General features: G+C 38.6%; 1 long non-coding RNA gene across 1 annotated transcript; it reads left to right on the forward strand.

Annotated features, from left to right (window-relative positions):
• The first annotated feature begins 4,930 nt into the window (after window positions 1-4,930).
• On the forward strand, window positions 4,931-5,669 carry LOC115257679 (uncharacterized). The gene is made up of 2 exons (XR_003893269.2): window positions 4,931-5,057; window positions 5,161-5,669. It is a non-coding gene; the product is annotated as an uncharacterized LOC115257679 (long non-coding RNA).
• The last annotated feature ends 14,008 nt before the right edge of the window (window positions 5,670-19,677 follow it).

Consider the following 19,677-nt stretch of genomic DNA (forward strand, 5'->3'; position numbering starts at 1 on the left):
TTATCACTTTTTTGATCTTATCTCTTCGGCGGTCTGAACGGGAAAGATCGAGTCGATGCTCCATCAGTTCCCCGAAACCTTCGTTCTTGTTCAATTCCTTTTTAATTCCGTTTTCTTGATCTATCATTAATCCATCTTACTGACACTATCAAAATCCGCCCAACTCTAACACCCACCAAAAAACTTATTGATTCGAGCAGTGTAAGTCGTGTTGCCTAATTCGCAGGCGAACGTTTAAAAAATAATATAGGGATGTCTATGAAACGGTTGGAACCCCGTTTCACATTTCGTTTGGAATTTGTTTGAAATTTACACTTACAAGTTATTTGTAAATATTTTCTCAAGAAACTGAATGAGAATCATTTCGGAAATCTCTAACATTGTTTTTTTAAGTTTTGAATTTCTTCAGTAATTTCGTTGGAAATTTAGTTGACATTGACTTCAGCAATTACCCTCCTTAGCAATGTTGAGATAATTCCATATTCTGAATCTGCATATCCAACTGGGCCGAGATCCAAATATTCATTTTCGGAACTCCCCTCGTCGAATTTTATATTTGGCGGAGCTCTCAAAAAGTTGCCCAACTGTCAATAGGTATTGTCAAAAATCGCTTTGCAATAATTTTGGGTATCGATATGAAGTTTTAAAAATCTGAAAAATAATCATAGTGGGTAATTCTCGCTGAGACCGGCCCACTATTTACACCTTGTCTTCAAAAATGTTTAAGGTGCCGATTTTCTGAAAGCCCTCGCCTAAAAAGTAAGAAAAATGCATTTGGTTACTCAAATTGATGGACCCCCCGTTAGTTAGAGCCACAACAATTTTTGCAGACCCCTCGATTTTGGTCAAATGGTGGCTCACTAAAACTGTTATAACTCGAAAGTTTCACCGAAAACCACCTCAAAACGAAATGTTGTTGAAAAGAGCAGAGATAGAGCTACTATTTACAATAATAAAAAGTTGGGTCGGCCATATTGATTTTGGCCGCCATCTTGGATTTTTATACAAAAACTTTTTTTTCACCATGAGGGAAACCACCGATTTTCGAAATTTTTGCATCAATTGAAAGCTGGGACATTTATACATAACATATCAAAAAATTAGAGATGTATTTTTCTTCTTTCAAAAGTTATCTGCCGTTTCGTAAATTATGCCACTTTTGCGCACTGGGCCCGGTGCCGACCGTTTACATAAATGCAGCGTTTTTTCGCAGTGTTAACGAACAAGAATTAAAATTCTGAACCCACTAATGGAAAGTTGAAGGTTTAAGCTTTTCAAAACACTAAAAAAGTTATAAAAACAATGCCCGCATCATTGAGAAACAGTCAAAAACGGAAACGAACCTCCGATTTGGCCAAATTTTGCGGAACGCGCCTTTGTGTATAAATGCAGGCGTAAACTCGGATGCTGTTGCATGTCTTTGCCGGTGCGCATGGAAATGTATGGAGAAAACGTGGCTCAATTTACAAAACTGTAGATAACTTTTAAAAGAAGAAAAAGACATCTCTAATTTTTTGATATGTTATGTATAAATGTCCCAGCTTTCAATTGATGCAAAAATTTCTAAAATCGGTGGTTGCTCTCATGGTGAAAAAAATGTTTTTGTATAAAAATCCAAGATGGCGGCCAAAATCAATATGGCCGACCCAACTTTTTATTATTGTAAATAGTAGCTCTATCTCTCCTCTTTTCAACAACATTTCGTTTTGAGGTGGTTTTCGGTGAAACTTTCGAGTTATAACGGTTTTAGTGAGCCACCATTTGACCAAAATCGAAGGGTCTGCAAAAATTGTTGTGGCTCTAACTAACGGGGGGTCCATCAATTTGAGTAACCAAATGCATTTTTCTTACTTTTTAGGCGAGGGCTTACAGAAAATCGGCACCTTAAACATTTTTGAAGACAAGGTGTAAATAGTGGGCCGGTCTCAGCGAGAATTACCCAGTGGCTTCAATGAATTGTTTCAGAATTCTAACGAAAATTTCTAAGAAAATGCTTGTGGCCATTGTTTGGTGATTCCTTCGGCTATTACCTTGAAAATTTTGTTTAAATCGACTCCAACAAAATATGTACATATGTTTGAGATTTCCTTCAGATTATTATTCAGAAATCCCTTCGAAAATGTCTAAGCATTTCGTTTTTGGTGATTCTTTTAGTAAGTTCTTCGGCAATTCCGAAGAAAACTCAGTTGATATTGATTTCAGCAAATTATTTCAAATTCCATCGAGATTTTCTCCGTCAAATTAGTGGAAATTTCTGAGAATTATTCATTTGTGGTTCTTCTAGTAGCTCGTTTCGCAATTCCGTGAGGATTTCAGTTGAAATTGACCTTGGGCTTGTATGTACACCTCCACTTTGGAAACATCCGTTGAATATATTCCGTAAATGTGACGTGTTTTCAGAAATAACTTTAAAATTCCCTTCTGTTTTTTTATTCTTCTGCATTTTTTCAAGAATTTCTCCAGGAACTCCTTGAAAAGTTCTTCTGCAATGCGTTTGTAAATTGTAATTCCAATGAGAGTTCTTTAGCCAAGCTCTTTCTGAAAATCCCGTTTTAAGAGCTCCTTCAGCAATTTCTTTGAAATCGATTTTCATCATCTTTTATTTTTAAGAATCACTCACTTCTTTAAAAATTCCAAATCTTCTAAGGCATTTTTCAATTCATTTCGCACCTTATTTGGAAATGTCATTAGAATTTTTATCAAGAGTTTATTTGAAAATTATATTGAAAACTTCTTTGGTTATTTTTTTTTTGCAAAATCCTTCAGAAATATTCTTTTTAGCAAAATTCCTATTGCAATTGCTTGACTTGATAAACAATTGCTTTTGGAAATTTCATCAGCAGTTTTGTTTTAATTAATGTTTCAATAAATAAATTTGGAATTGGTGGGGACCCTTCCGGTTCGCCATAGTGCTTCATGCATTATGGTGGCCAGGTGTTGCTCTAGTTTTTCCAGCTGTATTGTAAAGCACTAGCCGTAGTCGTTACATTCCTGTGACGACCGGTTATTGCTGGCAGATACAGTGGAAAGTTTGTTTTAATACGTATCAATTGTCTTTGACAAACGAGAAAAACTGACCTCTCTGATTATCGGTCTCTGAGTCAAATTTGGTATATAGTCTTCAGTCTCCGATCAGTCGCTTCATATTTGATAGTGACTTCATTCAAATGGATTACACAGTCGTAATCCAAATGAGGAGAATGATATTCCGTGCAAGATATCACAATTCAAAAGAGATGAGGTATAGTTCGTGTAATAGAGAGTCTGAATTGGGTACCAAACCAAGTCCCTGCTAGACCAACGGTATTAGAAACTCATTTTTTATTAAAGCCAGAGTTTGTAACATCGTCGTACTCCTTCCGGTAGACGTATCATTTAGCGGAGGAAAAGCGCAGATAGGCAGCGGGACCAGAGGATGCGTTGAGGTTACAGAATTACAGAATTCATTGTTTTGAGAATTCCATGCGTGATTCCATCTGTGTATTCTAAAAGAATTCCTTGGAGAATTCCTGTGGAGTTTTTGTTAGGAAAATTCTCCAATTAGGTTATTACCAACGAATTTTTTCCATTTTTTTTTGTGCCATCGGCAACTCCTTTAGATATTTATTTAACAATTTCTTTGGAAACTTCTTTGATATATTTTTGAGAATTAAATAAGCCATTTCCTCTGGATATGCCCCGCATTTTTTATGAACAGCTTTGACAATTGGTTTGAAAGTTTCTTCGGCAACTGCTTTGGAAATTCTCTTGTGAATTTCTCGGGCAACTCCAATGATGTTCCTTCAGCAATGCCTTCAGAAATCGGGAATTCTTTCAGTAATTCTTTAATTTCCAAATTAATCGTCTGCAAATTTTCCAAAAGTGATTAACGAAGAGATTGCCGAGGAAACACTGCACGAGTTGTGGAAGGAATTGCTTAAAGAAGTGCTGCAAACGAATGACCGAAAAAAAAAATGGGTTGCCGCAAAGTCTTTTTAGGAAATGTTTGATCAGAATTAATAAGAAATTACAGTTAACTGAAAAACCGTAGGACTTTCCAATGCGAATGTCAAAGAGAGTGGGTGCTGTGGCAACCCATTACCATGGAGTACCTAAATGACTTCGAACTGGCTGATGACGTTACTTTCTTAGCTCAACAGCGCTGTAATATGCGAATAAGCTTGATGATGTTGTCGATCGCTTGTCGGTGGCAGGTTTAACCATCAACGTCAACAAGACCAAATCTTTGAATGTAAACACTTTCCACCCTTCCAGCTTCACAGTAGCTGGGCAAGCAGTGGATAATGTTGAAAGCTTCCAATATATAGACAAATGGCGGCCGATGCTGGCACCAAGATCGATAAAGACTCACAGATAACGACGAGGGCTGCTTTTGTGAGTTTGAAAAATGCATGGAAAAACATAAATTTGTCCTGGTCACAGGTTAAGGCGATGGCTGGCAATCGCTCAGAATGGAAATCTTTTAATTTGGCCCTCTGCACCACCATGAGTGCTCAGGATTGAAACCAAGTGTTTGCCGCTCCGTATATAAGCTCCGTACTAGCCGAGAATTTCAAAACGAAAATGATGAAAATAGAGGCTTAGTTTCAACACTATCGATGACTTAACTAGCGGTGCGCTTGAAAACCGCGTCACCTTCCGAAGCGTGGCTACCGTGCAGTTTCAGAACGTGCGTTATCGCGTGGACTGTAGGGCAAATACGCTACTACAACCGGAAGCGGTAGTAGATATTGTTGCGGTTATATTAAGTGAAATTGGCTATGGTAGCAGTACCAGTGTTGAAGCACACTAATTACCAAGCGATAAGACATAGTTCGTGCATATTTCCAATTGCTTTCGCGAGATGTTGGCGCAGTTACCCTAAGGTTGTTTCCTTGGTTTGAAAACAACAATTACAACTTGTAAATAAATATACCTATTTAACTGTGCGAGGTAGTACTTGCAACCAATTTTCGTTTAACATTTCTATAGTTATGAGAGCTTGTTGGATAATCTACTTCACAACATACTTTGGAGTGATTGTACACAGCAATATATTTCATATATCACGTACAAAAGTAAGATATCAAAAATTAGCACAATTTCGATGTGAGAATTGGTATAGGAAAACATTCAATCAAATTAAATTATAATCATGTGTATTTTTTCACCACCATCAAGAAAAACTGGACCGATGCTATAGAGCACTGCAAATGTTACGGGATGCGTCTGGCGGTGGTTGATACTGCAGCGAAGCAAAGGCTGTTGGAACAGGCACTCATTGGGTCCGCAATCTTCAACGACTCGTGGACCAGCGTATGGATTGCAGCAAATGACAGAGCCGTCGAGGGCCAATTTGTTTGGCAGCCTACGGGGAAAAAAGTGCAATACACCAATTGGAGGTCTCTAATGCCGGACAATTATCAAGGGTACGAAGATTGCGTGCACGTATTCCGCGGGATTGGTTTCAACTTTAAGTGGAATGATTGGCCGTGTACTTGGCTGACTCAGGTTGCATGTGAAGAAGTGAAAAAATGCTAGCAAACAGTGAATGACTGAATGTGAATAGTACAATAAGTGATTGATTGTAAGTACCAGCACACCACCAAATAATTATTTTTTGCTGAAAAAATAAATAAATTTGCAAAAATGCAAATATAAAACATAAATAGATCAATTCCTAAACAGTATCGATAAGTTAAACCTAGAATTTCATTCACCTCTGATAAATTAAGTATAAGCTGGAACCTTTTGCGGTATTCCGTTCCGGTTGGGTCAAGTTAAGTGATAAGGAAAAGCTGATATTTTTACAAAAATATCTCTCTCAATTTGTCAATTAACCACAGACTATGTCTTCGTAATATGATTGTTTTGTCTTCTAGGGAAACCTTCAGGAATACGTCCAGGGATTACTTTAGGAATAATTCCAGGGATTCCTTCAGAAATTCCTCCAAAGTTTCCTTCAGGAATTCCTCCAAAGTTTCCTTCAGGAATTCCTCCTGGGATTCTTTCAGAAATTCTTTCACACGCTAAGAAAAAGCAACTCTAAAATGGGAAAGATTTATTTGAATTTGGACAAAAATGGGACAACACAAAAAATGAGTAAATTGCATTTCCTGCGAAAATTTCTTGACATTTACTCATTTTTTATGTAGTTCTACTTTAGCTCGAAAATTAGTGAATTCTGCTAACGTGCAGCGATTTCCCAGAAAAGTCATCCAGGGATTCCTACAGGAATTGCTTAAGCGATTCCATCAGGAATTTCTCCACGGATTGCTTCACAAATCCCTCCAGGGATTGTTTTCACGAATTCCTTTAAGGATTCTGTTGCCGCGAGTTGACAAGTGTTTGAGTGAAACGGGTATCACTGCCATAGAGATAGATTTTATCTGACCAATGGAATAGCCGACAAAGATCTAGCAGTTGTGTTGGATAGGTTGTATCTCTAGTAGGATCGATGTGAAACTATTATCATTGAAGCTGATGTGAAGTACACACTGCTATCAATATGTGTTTCATCGCAATAGAGACAACGTTCCCCAACAAAATCCGTAAGGAATTGTTTCAGAAATACTGTAACGGTACGATTTGGGCACCCCTGGTTAGGACGGGCAGTGTAGTTCTGAACCGTAGATACTCCGGACACCTTTAGTGTTTGCACTCTGGATGATATTGATGACACAATTTGTACAATTTTTAGAAAATAAAAACGTTTCAAGTAACTCCGTTCGTTGCAATACCTTCAGGAATGACTTCAGGGATTCCTTCAGGAATTCCTTCAGGGATTTCCTAAAGAATTCCTTCAGGATTTTTTCAAGGATTTCTTAAAGAATTCCTTCAGGGGCTCCTTCAGGAATTCCTTTAGAGACTCCTTCAGGGATTCCTTCAATGATTTCTTCTGGATTTTCTTCAGAAATTTCTGCAGGAATTCCTTCAGGGATTCCTTCAGGAATTTCTTCGGAAATGTCTACAGGAACTCCGTCAGGGATGTCTCCAGAAATTCCTTCAGGATTTCTTCCTGAGGAATTCATCCAGGGATTTCTCTAGGAATTCCTCCAGGAATTCCTCCAGGATATCATCCAGGGATTTCTTCAGTAATTTCCCAGGGATTCCTTCAGGAATTCCCCCAGCGATTCCTGCAGGAGTTCCCCCAGGGATTCCTTCAGAAATTCCCCCAGGGATTCCCTGAGGAGTTCCTCCAGGGATTACTTCTGGAATTTCTCCAGGGTTTACTTCAGGAATTCCTCGTGGGATTGGTTCAGGAATTCTCCAGGGATTCTTTCAGGATTTCCTCAAGGGATTCCTTCTGGAACTCATCCAGGGATTACTTCAGAAATTCTTCCAGGGATTCCTTCAGGAATTACTGCATGGATTCCTTCAGGAGTTTTGCAAGGGATTTCTTCAAGAGTTTCTCAAGGAAACACGGAGTCTAATTTTGCTCATGTGAAACAAAAAAATCATACTCATCTGAAAAAAAAAATGGGTTAAGTACCGTTCCATTTAATTCTACTAAGAATTGGCATTCTTTGACAGATACGTATTTTGACCTCAAACTCGTCTTCAGTGTCTTGTACTTGACTCGACAAGACACTGAAGACGACCTTATAGTTGAGGTCGAAATACGTATCTGTCAAAGGATGCAAATTCTTAGTGGATTTAAAAGGAACAGCTCTTAACCCGATTTTCTTTTTACTTACAGGTATTTCACTAACACGCTCAGGTTCATCATCATGCTCATCTGGAAAACTGATAAAATGTTTAAAATCAAATTTGCCGGGGCCCGTGGCGCAATTGGTCACACGTTTGCTTCATAAGCAAATGATCATGGGTTCGATCCCAGCCACGGCACTTTTGTCAGTTGCTATTCCCTCCTGAGAGCAGCTGACACTGACCCTCTTCTAAGCCCATGGCTCAAATTGACCCGGATACTAGGACATCGGCGAACGGCAACTCATAATGGACCCCCAATCGTACTGGAAAAAGGAACAATCAACAGCCACACATCAACATCGAGTTCATCATTCTATTGTCGGGCCGCCACCAAACCGGACTTCGCACAATCAAGTCGCGACGCGACCCAACTCGCGACGTTTTTTAATCATGTTAAAAGTAGTGCGCATCGTTCCCGGTGTTGTCATCAACACAGCGCACTAGGGGGCCGTTCATAAACCACGTAGACTTTTTGGGGGGAGGGGGGGGGGGGAGGGGTCTGGCCAAAGTCTACGCTTCATACAAATTTTAAAATTTTTGTATGGACAAAAGTCTACGAGGGGGGGGGGGGGGTCTGAGATGGCCAAATTTTGGTCTACGTGGTTTATGAACAGCCCCTAGATGCGAAAAAGTTGCGACACTTGTGGACCAATAAAATTGCAATTTTTGATTGAATGTCGGTCTTGATTCCAACCGGATAGACAAAACCATGATAGGATAGAAAGTGGAAGCAGCGCAACGGCAATCAGTTCGATATGCACTCAGGCAAATGAACCTAAGATTATCATAAGGTTTAGCTTATGAATTGGCCTTTAAACAATTCATAACGGCTAGAATGAAAGGCATACTTTTGGCATCCATACTTTTCAGTTATGGCTAAATTTCATAAGGTATTTTAATAAATTTCGGTAGTTTACTTCGCTGAGTGTACTAGAATTGTTAAATTTGAATACATTTAGGTGCTGTACAAACTGTAAGTGCAGCTGCCAGTTGTAATCGCTGTCGTAGTACCCCAGTGGATAAAAGAGCTGTAAACTAAGTTAAGTTAAGAATAAAAAAAATTAAACTTAAATTTTCAAAACCAGTTCAATTATGCATATAGTCTTTCCTTCATACTTAGTGTTCAAGAAAGGCAAAAACGTTAGAAGTTCAGAAGAATAGGTACTATGTAGATTTTTATTTAACATTATTAACAGTGTAGTTGTTAATTATTAGGTTTTTGTCAAATTGTGCACACTCTTTAGCCTTTAATATTTGCCTGCCCCTTTTATCTAATAATATCCATCATCAGAATCAAAAGATTTACGGAGTACAGCATCAACATAGCTGCAACAGATGAGAGCGTGCAACAGTGCAGTCCAAAGTTTGACATGTTGTATTTTGTATTTTATATTGTTTCATAACTGTTCTTCCTCATTTGGTCGAGTTCCGCCTTCGTCGTATCGGTACTGCTGTTGGAGCACAGCAGAGCAAAATTTCCTTCCGGAGAGCTCATCCTGATTGCATGAGGAGCGCAGCAGAGCACCATTCCGAGTGACTTAGCCAGTGGTGCTTAAGGTCTTTGTCATCTTCCTCGGTCTTGTCTTGTCCCAGTGCAGGGCCATTCCGACTGGGTAAACTGCGGAGCGACACGACTGGGATGAGTTGTAGTGTGATGTAGTTTTATGTTCCGGCACCGTCATACTTTTTCCGCTATCTTTCTTTTCACTTTGTGTTTGCCCCCGATGTTTCTCGCCGACGGCAGTTATAGTTTATATCAACTTCTCGACATACTCGACTCGGCTCTAATTTGTCACCATTTGGGTTGAAGTCACGTACCGAAAGCTCATTAAATTTCGTCGTATCTGCTTTTTCTTTGTTAAACGGAGGATGCAGCTTTTCATGGGTTGTTTGTTTACTGCGCGTATTGCAAACATAATCATTTTGGCTGTGAAAATGACCTGAAGCGAAGCATAGCAACATTATTGAGATATGGTTATTTGTATTTCATCGATAAACGTTATCCACATTTTCATTTTTATGGATTTGATTTGATCTTGCGTTAACGTTCACTTTTCTGGGATAAACGTATAATGGAATAGCACTAGATTTCGCCCCCCTAAAACATTGAATTGTTAACATTAGGCCGGAACAAATCTTATTTTCTTCTTTTGTCACTTTCCTCGTTGGCTCGTCGAGGGGGGGGGGGATGATAAATAATAAATGCATTTGATGGAAAATTACCCAAACAATTAGGCAAAATCGTCAAACTCCTCGGATTTGTTAATAAATTTTCTCAACCACACTAATTTCACTTGAAAATTTTTAAATTTCTTAAATAATTTATTTGTGTCCCCCCTCAAAATGTCGAATTCGACAAAAAAATTCCGATGGGGGGGGGGGGGGGGGGGTGACATTAGAGAAAATCGAAATTTGTGTCAGCCTTATTGAGTTTAAACATAAAATATCAATAGCTATGATTTTATGATTCCTGTTTATCATCCTTCAATCAATGATAATCCATCTGAAAAGTATACTTAAATGAATATTTAATACAGTGAAATTGCGATTTTCCATATGTATTGACTTGTGGTTTAATTTTCCATTTTTGATTTTGTTTTCCATTTTTGCAGAAACCATTTTGTTGTGAAATTTTATTCGCAAAATGGTTTCCGCAAAAACAAAAAACATTTTCCACCACAAAAAAAAAATCAGGAAATATCTTCATCCATACGCTACATGTGTATGAAAACCGATTTTGAAAATATTGCTTCGTTATTTGAATACAAAATCAAAAAAAAAAAAAGTGAGGAAATGCTTCCAGTTTCACCTTAAGAAATTTAGAACATTAATTTCTTCAAAAAATTGATACTAGAAACTGTAGAGAAGATCCTTCGGAAATTGCCCATGAGATTTTTCTAGAAATATTTACAGAAGTGTCTTCCAGGGATTTCTTCATAAATACGTTCATGAAATCCTCAGGGAGTAGTTTCCGAATATCCTCCATTATTTTGGTAAGTATCTCTTACCCAGATTTTTACTTAATATTTATTTATACATTCTTATAAGAATTCCTCCAGGATTTTTCATGGAATCCTCAAGATATTCTTCTAGGGATTTTTGAAGGACGTCTCCAAGGATTTCAACAGGAATTAGATAGAAGATATTATAAAAAGTTCCTCCAAGAATTCCCTTGCTCGGATTCGACCTATAACTTCATCAGGAATTTCTTCAGAAATATTATTTGCAACTCCTTCAGTAGTTTAAGGATTTCATCATGAATGTCAGCAATGGATTTTTTTGCTTACCCGTGGTTCTTGTTGAATTTTACCCATGATTTTTTTTTATTTCAGAAATTCATTTGGATTTGGAAATTCTTTCGGAATCCAAGAATTTCTTGAAAATTTTGTCAGGGGTAGTTGATGAAACTACCCTTAAATATTTTCCGAGTTTCCTTCGTAGTTTTTTTTTTTGTGGAATTGGTTCAGATATCCCTCAACGAATTTTTAAAGAAGTATTTTATAAAGTTACTTAAAATATACTAGAAAAAAAAGATCCCTGGTGATTTCAATATATTTTTTTGGTTTTCTGATGGAATACAATTGCTTTAATCACGACTGTTGCAGTTATACTCTTGGGATCTTTTCGGCGTATCAGTCTTCTCGTGAAAATAAGAAACTACGGTTTGATTTATTTCTCCAACGTTTCGATCCTTATTGGATCTTTATCAAGAATTCGAAATAGGATTCGATCCAATAAAGATCGAAACGTTGGAGAAAGAAATCAAACCGTAGTTTTTGATTTTCACGAGAAGACTGATACGCCGAAAAGATCCCAAGAGTATGATGGAATACATGAAAAAGTTTCTACAGCAATTCGTGCAGAAATAACAATCAACGGTATTGGAAATTTTTTTTGAATAAATCTGTCCTAAATTTCTAATGTAATTCCTGGGGGATATTCTGAAATAAACTTTGAAAGAATTCTTGGAGATGCTTTTGAAGGAATTCTTGAAATAATTTCCTGCGAAATGGCTGAAAGGTATTAGTGGACAAAAAACCATGAAGCAATTTCTGAAGTAATTTCTAGAGAATAATGAAATTTTCGGAGTAAAATTGAGCAGCAACATTTGGAACAAAGAATTCTTGAAAGAATTAACAAAAGCAATTTCTAAAGAAAATGAGTTTTGTAAGGGAATTACTGGAACGTCAAAAAATAAGTGATTTCTTGGGGTTCCTGAAGGGCACTTGAAAGAATTAAAAAAATCCCACGAGAAGTTTATGATGTTCTGGAAAACTACTCGCGAGGAACTTCTAGAAGAAATACCGGAAGAAAGGGACATCTGGAGGAATTTGCAAAGAGGTTCCTTAAGCAATCTCTCAGGGAACTCCAACAAAAATTTCAGGAAGCCTTTCTGCAAAAAGGTCAGAATTTCTGAAGGAATCGATAGAGGAATTTTGGGATGAATACCCGGAGGTACCTCTGGAAAACTTCCTGCAAGAATTTTTTGATGAATTGTTGAATAAATAACTGGAGGAATCTTTGATGAAACATCTGAAGTAAATGCTAAAAGTAATCCTCTTCAATATGGTGATACACATTATGTCATGCACAAATCAACTTTTTTCAACCTGCACTCCCCGCTATATCACACTTTTTGTTTGGGACCTCAATATGTTTTGTAAGGGTTGTCACGGTCTGCAAAACCCCCCACCCTCCTAAAAGTGTGACGTAATTTGTGTGCGCCCCCTATGTTTAAGAATTTCTGGTGGAATTGCTTTTTTTAAGGAAATGCCGGAAGAATATCTGAAGAAACGCCTGGAGGATTATCTTGAGGAATCTATATATCTAAATATGCAGGGATATACAGGGGACCACGCATAACTTGCAAACAGAACGTCCGATCTGGGTCGGATTTGTTTTGTTTTGTTAGATTTCACCCAATGAAGGTTTATGAGGCAAAAAGCTTTAAGAAAATGGAAATTTTTGAAGATCGATTTTTCTTACATTGTAAACGTGAACTTTGAAGCTGGACTTGAAACGTCAAAAACGTAGCAGGCAAGACAAAGTTTGCCGGGGACAGTTAGTTTCTTGATAAAGTTCTGGATGAATTCCTGTAGAAGCGAATTCGTGATGAACACAGAAAAAGAGTTCCCGCAAAAGTTTCAGAAAAATCTTTAAAAAACCATCACTCAAGAGTTTCATTCGCATTACATTTTAGTTTAGTTTTCATTGAAAACTAAACCAAAAATTGAGTTGTAAATTTTACGCCGAATCAAGCGCCTCCACTTGTCTTTAGGTCCTGGGCCAATAGCTTCCCAGGCGTCCTGAACGTTTAGAATTCTCAGGTCCTCCTCAACTGCAAAAATCCAACGTATGCGTAGCCTTCACAAAGCCAATGACCTGGTTCAATGTTGAATATGATTTTAGCCTGTCGTTTCTCTGGTATACGAGCAAAGCGCCCAGCCCACCGCAACATGCCGTCTTTATTTGCTTCACAGTATGCATGTTGCTGCCCACACTGCCCGAAATAAACAATGGCTGTACGTTATAGACAAATGTCATACAAAATGATTACAGATTAGAGTCAAAATTGTGATACATAGAGTGGAGAGTCATGCCAATGAAATTGAAAATTTTTGCCTTATTATTGTGTTAAATTCTAATATTCCTAAATCTACTTACAGCTGTGCTGTGCCTACATCTGTTTTACATCAATATAAATTCTTTACTCTTAGCAGACCACCCTGCTTCACACAATTCATAAAACTGCAACATAAATCTTTTACCGAAACCTAAAGCATGTCGTAACCACTCGAGGTGACAGACCCGAACCATACCCAGGTCAATTTACATTTCACAGCGTGAGAACACAAATGCGAACGAACTGCAATGTAACAGTCAGCAGTATGCATTCTATTTTACTTAACCCATCTGATTCCTATTAACGACACACAACTAACTGACTAGCACAGCGCAACTCTATCTGTCCCTCTCTATATCTCTATATACTTTAAACGTGTAAGTGAGGATCGATACATATTTGATCGATCCCGAAATTCATGTAACCTAGCAAGTAAGATTGGTTGAAATAAAACATTCATTCAAAACCGAACCACCAAGATATCCGTTTGTGACGAGTCGTCACTGACGACAAGTCCCCACACAGCTAACAGTTGATTTATTCACTTGCCAAATAGATAAATATGTAGTTAACTAAAATCACAGAATAATTGTATCACAGTAAGTTTCAACAAGGTCATACATTAGTTATTCTAACCTTAAACCTATTATCACAGATAGGTCACAGAAAATTATATATGTTACGGGGTAATTAAAAACCATTGTAAATGTAGTTGGAGACCGAATTATGGAAGTAATACCAACTGAATTATTTGTGAACTAATGGTTATCTAATGAAGCAATAAAATTGCAGCTTTAAGCTGTTTTCGCACCCGTTATACGGAGTTTGCGATCTGCTACAAAAAAAATCATCAACGATCCTTATAAATCCTCATTATCACCGTAACAATCCATCTCTATATATGTATATATTAGTTACAATTCGTAGTTGAAGCGAGCCATCCTCCAGTTTACCGCATTGTTTGCAGCACCTCCGGTATGAAGACTCCAAAGGCTCTTCAATAAATATAAAATCAAAAAATCTTTAATCCACCTATTGCGAAAAGAACCCTTCTCACAATCATCAAAATTATTGATGCATTTTTCGTATTTTACATATTTATCGTGCCTTTTGGTCGTACAACAAAATATTGTGGATTTAGCACCAATATGGTTTGGGTGATCTTTGATTCGACCTAGATCTATTTTGAATCATTCATCCAAATGGATTTATTTACATGTAATAGCATTTTGACGTAAACTACGTCTATGGGGAAGGTACGGTACTGTACCACGGCACCGGGTGTAAAATGAAAATCTAAATTTTGCGACCGTCACGAAATTATGAAAGATTTTGCACGCTAATAACTCAGCCATTTATTGACCGATTTTTAAAATTTTGCCATCAAACAATCGCAAAACTATGTCCCTTTCATGTCAAATAGAGAAAACTATTGATTTTCAACAGCAAACTATTGAAAATTGCGGAAAAGTGAACCTATGTTTTAATTTTATCCAGCCAATCACGAGCGAGCACATTTTTTGGGTTTTCTCGCTTGGTATATAAGTTATTGTCTTCTTCTCATCTTCCATCATTCTTCCGCGATACCTCGAGGGGAACGCACGCATCGGAGGACTGCTAGCCAGTTTCTCCGTTTGCTTCTCACTTCAGTATGCTTTGGCTAGCCGAGCGTGGTGGTCGTCGGCTGTTGCCACTTGCTTTACCAGTCGTCGTCGCGTCGCCGTGCGCGGTACCAGTGGGGCCACCAACCAGACCGGATCGGATCTGCGAAAACTTTCTTCATTCTGGCTTCATCGGGCGTCCGGGCAACAAAATTATGGAACGCGCTTGCAGAAATACTGCAAGTAAATCAAAACAGCCCTTGAAAGGGCTACGAAAATGTCCCACGGGAGTGAACCGGATAATTTCAGTATGTTTTGTCTAGCCGTGCGCGGTGGTCGTCGGCTGGCTGATGCTAGTCGTCATGGCAACACCGTGCGCGGTACCAGTGGGGCCGCCAGCCAGTTCACACCGGATCGGATCTCTGCTAAAATTTTCTTCATCGGGCGTCCGGGCAGCACAAGCCAACATCGTAATGAACATAATCATGAAACGCGCTTGCAGTAATACTGCAAGTAAATTAAAACAGCCATTGTAAAATGTCCCACGGGAGTGAACCAAATAATTTTCTCATGAGGAAAGCCCGGGACACAAAAGTGTCAATCACTATGAACGCTGTGTGAAAATTGAACTGCGCTTTGTCGCAACAATGAGATATTCAATTCAAAATTTAATGTGCGAAAATTGTGCTAGTTGTTTGGCAATTGATAAACATTTTCTTCAACTCAGATGATGAAGAAATTTTCATTTTTCTGAAATGTATTACATACTCAGTGTTGCCATATTTCAATGTGTGTAGGTCTTCGCAAAATTCTTAAATGTTCTTTACAATTTTGCCGAAAAATTTGCATGATTTATAGAAATTATTTGTTAAACATTATAATTGTGCTGATCGATTTGCAAAAGTTCCATGAGATAATTAGGGTAAGTGTACCAGTTATCGCCATAGTGGTCCCCTATTTGGCCATAGTGGGAATTTGGAAAGTTTTCAATCTTCGACCTTCAATGAATGATTAAGTAGCAAGAGCTTAAATGTATCTTGTCATCAAAACTTTTGAAATGATGCAAAATTTTGAATTATCTCAAATAACCACTATGGCCAAATAGGAAACCACTATGCAACCCCATGAAACGGCTGTCATCCACATACAACTGGATTGAAGCCAAAAATATGGTGCTAGACGTGGTGCTGATTTGAATCGGCGGTTGCATAAGGCTCAAAACACAGTGATTTTGACGTAGGACTACGTCTTTAATTTCTATACCGGGGTACACTTTGCAAAAACGAAAAATCGAGCATGTAACGAAATTATGAAAGATTTCAAACGTTAATAACTCAAAAAGTAATCGATGGATTTTTCGGATTATAGCTCGAATCGATGGGAAAACTCCACAACAATTTTCTACAATACACGAATATTACTATTTTCAATCCTAAACTATTGAAAAATTGAAAATTGTTGACCCATCTTTTCACTGACCAATCACGTGCAAGCACATTTTTGGATTTTTCCTTGCGGTATAAAAGCATTCTGCTTCTTCTCATCTTCCATCAGTCTTCTTCGACGCGTCGAGGAGAATGCATCAGCGGAGCGCTCGTGGAGTATAAATTATAATCTTCTTCTCGCTTTCGCTCAGTGTTCTTCCGTGCGTCGTCGAGTGCGGTGGGGTGGGCGAGCGTTTCGCTTTCTCATTCTTCATCACACTGTCGAGCGCGGCAGACGGACGGTCCGGGGACGATGCCAACCGAGCAGTAGCGGCGGCGGTGAAATCAAGCCACCAAATTTTCATCATCGGAGTCAACACCATCATCGAAGCAAGTCATCTCTCAAGATTTCAAGCAGATTTGATTTTGCGAAATCAAATTAAAACAGTCCTTCTAAGGGCTAGCAATCGAATTTTCCACAGGAGTTGATACCGAATTTTCAACAAGTGCCGACATTTTGAAACAAACAACTGCAAAAGCGCCGCTTGGCGCGGTAGACGCACCGCCGGCAACCGAGCAGGTGGCGGTGGCTCATTCGCATTTTCCCAGTGCGGTAGCGGATGGGAAGATAGCAACTCGGGAATAATTATTTACTTCATCGGAGCTAACCCGGTCCCGCGTGAGTTGCAATTTCGACAGGAGCCAGCATTTTCGATGAACAAATTTCTTCTGAAAGTTGACCCTGACAGTGCCGACATTTCAAAACCAACTTGTACGAAGGCGTCGTGTGGAAATTAAATCGCGATTTCTCGCATCTGTGATAGATTTTAAATTTTAATTTGAATCTGTCGAAGCTGAGTGATAATAAATAATTAAATTAAATTAAAAATCATAAATTTTCTTCAACTCAGAACATTTAGGATTGAAGAAATGAAAATCATTGACCGGTGTTGCCAAATTTCAATATAATTTTCCATCGCAATAATTTGAATTAATTTCTACTGATTTGGCCAATAATGGAAGTCTTAAAACCGTATGAAACATAGATAGTCAAAGATAATTTATGAATAATGCGCAGTCTACATATTTGAATTAGTTTAATAATGTTAAATAATTATTAACTTGTGCTACATTTCTTTGAAAAGCAGGTAAATCTGCATGGCATCACTGATTTTGACCCCTCTCTCATCTAGCCAATCACGTGCGAGAGGGGAATCCACATTTTTGCGGCGTATATAAGCTAACTGCTTCTTCTCATCTTCCATCAGTCTTCTTCGACGCGTCGAGGGGAACGCATCAGCGGAGCGCTCGTGGAGTATAAATTATAATCTTCTTCTCGCTTTCGCTCAGTGTTCTTCCGTGCGTCGTCGAGTGCGGTGGGGTCGGCGAGAGCGCTTTTGCGTTTCGCTTTCCCATTCTTCACCACACTGTTGAGCGCGGAAGATGGTCGGTCGGGTGGGCGGACGGACGCATCGCTACAAACCGAGCAGTAGCAGCGGCGGTGAAATTTTCATCATCGCGCGTCATTTGCACTTCCACCATCGTTGAAGCAAGTGATCTCCAAGATTTCAAGCAGATTTGATTTTGCGAAATCAAATTAAAACAGTCCTTCTAAGGGCTAGAAATCAAATTTTCCACAAGAGCTAATAACCGAATTTTCCTAGCAAGTGCCGATATTTTGAAACAAACTACTGCAAAAGCGCCGCTGGGCGCGGTAGACTCACCGCCGCCAACCGAACAGATAGCGGTGGTTCATTCGCATTTTCTCAGTGCGGTAGCGGATGGGTAAGACAGCAACTGGGAATAATTATTTACTTCATCGAAGCTAACCCGGTTCCGCGTGAATTGAAATTTCGACATCGCAGCCAGCACCATCGTCGAACAAATCTCTTCTGCAAGTTGATCACACTTTGGTTTCGCGAAATCAAATTCAAACAGTTCTTGTGAGGGCTACAGTTCTGAATTTTCTGCAACAGTTATTACCGAATTCTCCTAGAAAGTAAGTGTCGGCATTTCGAAACCAACTTTTACGAAGTCGCCGTGCGGAAATTAATGATTAACTCTTGAGTGAATTCTCTATCGGTAGTTCTGAAAAGGACTGAATGATTAATTGGTAGGGAACTTGGCATCAGTCTTGGAAAATTGATAACCATGGCTTTCCTGCGGTTTCTAACTACTTCTTCTTATTCTTCTGCCTTTTCACCAACCAACGTGCCCTTCTCGCCGAACGCGGTTCTTCAGGCCCTTCTTGAAGAAGGGTAACTCTCGCTGAGACCGTCCCACTATTTACACCATGTCTTTAAAAATGTTTAAGGTGGCGATTTTCTGAAAGTCCCCCCCAAAAAAGTAAGAAAAATGCATTTGGTTTATCAATTTGATGGACCCCCCGTTAGTTAGAGCCACAACCATTTTTGCGGACCCCTCGATTTTGATCAATTGTTGGCTCATTCAAACCGTTATAACTCAAAAGTTTCTCCAAAAACCACTTCATAACAAAATGTTGTTGAAAAGAGGAAAGATAGGGCTACTATTTACAGTTATAAAAAGTTGGGTCGGCCATATTGATTTTGGCCGCCATCTTGGATTTTTATACTAAAACTGTTTTTTCACCATGTTGGCAACCACCGATTTTCAAAATTTTTGCGTCGATCGAAAGCAGGGACATTTTTACACAACATATCAAAAGTTTAGAGATGTATCTTTTTCCTATCAAAAGTTATCTGCACTTTTGTAAATCATGACACTTTAGCGCACTGGGCCAGGTGCGGGTTGTTTACATAAATGCAGCGTTATTTCACAGTGTTTACGAACATTTTTTTGAAATCTGAATCCACTAATGGAAAGCTAAAGGTTTAAGCTTTTCAAAACACCAAACAACTTTAAAATGCAATGTCCGCATCATTGAGAAACAGTCAAAAACGGGAACGAACCTCCAATTTTCCCTAATTTGGCTGCAGGTGCCATTGTGTATACAAGCAGGCGCCAACTTTGATGCTGTTGGGTGTCGTTGCCGGTGCGCAAGGAAATGCATGTAGAAAACGTGTCATGATTAACAAAAGTGCAGATAACTTTTGATAGGAAAAAGATACATCTCTAAATTTTTGATATGTTGTGTAAAAATGTCCCCGCTTTCGATTGACGCAAAGATTTTGAAAATCGGTAGTTGCCAACATGGTGAAAAAAACAGTTTTGGTATAAAAATCCAAGATGGCGGCTAAAATCAATATGGCCAACCCATGTTTTTATAACCGTAAATAGTAGCTCTATTTTTTCCTCTTTTCAACAACATTTTGTTATGAGGTGGTTTTTGGAGAAACTTTTGAGTTATAACGGTTTAAAT

Source organism: Aedes albopictus, chromosome 3 (assembly GCF_035046485.1).
Source record: "Aedes albopictus strain Foshan chromosome 3, AalbF5, whole genome shotgun sequence".
NCBI lineage: Eukaryota > Metazoa > Arthropoda > Insecta > Diptera > Culicidae > Aedes > Aedes albopictus.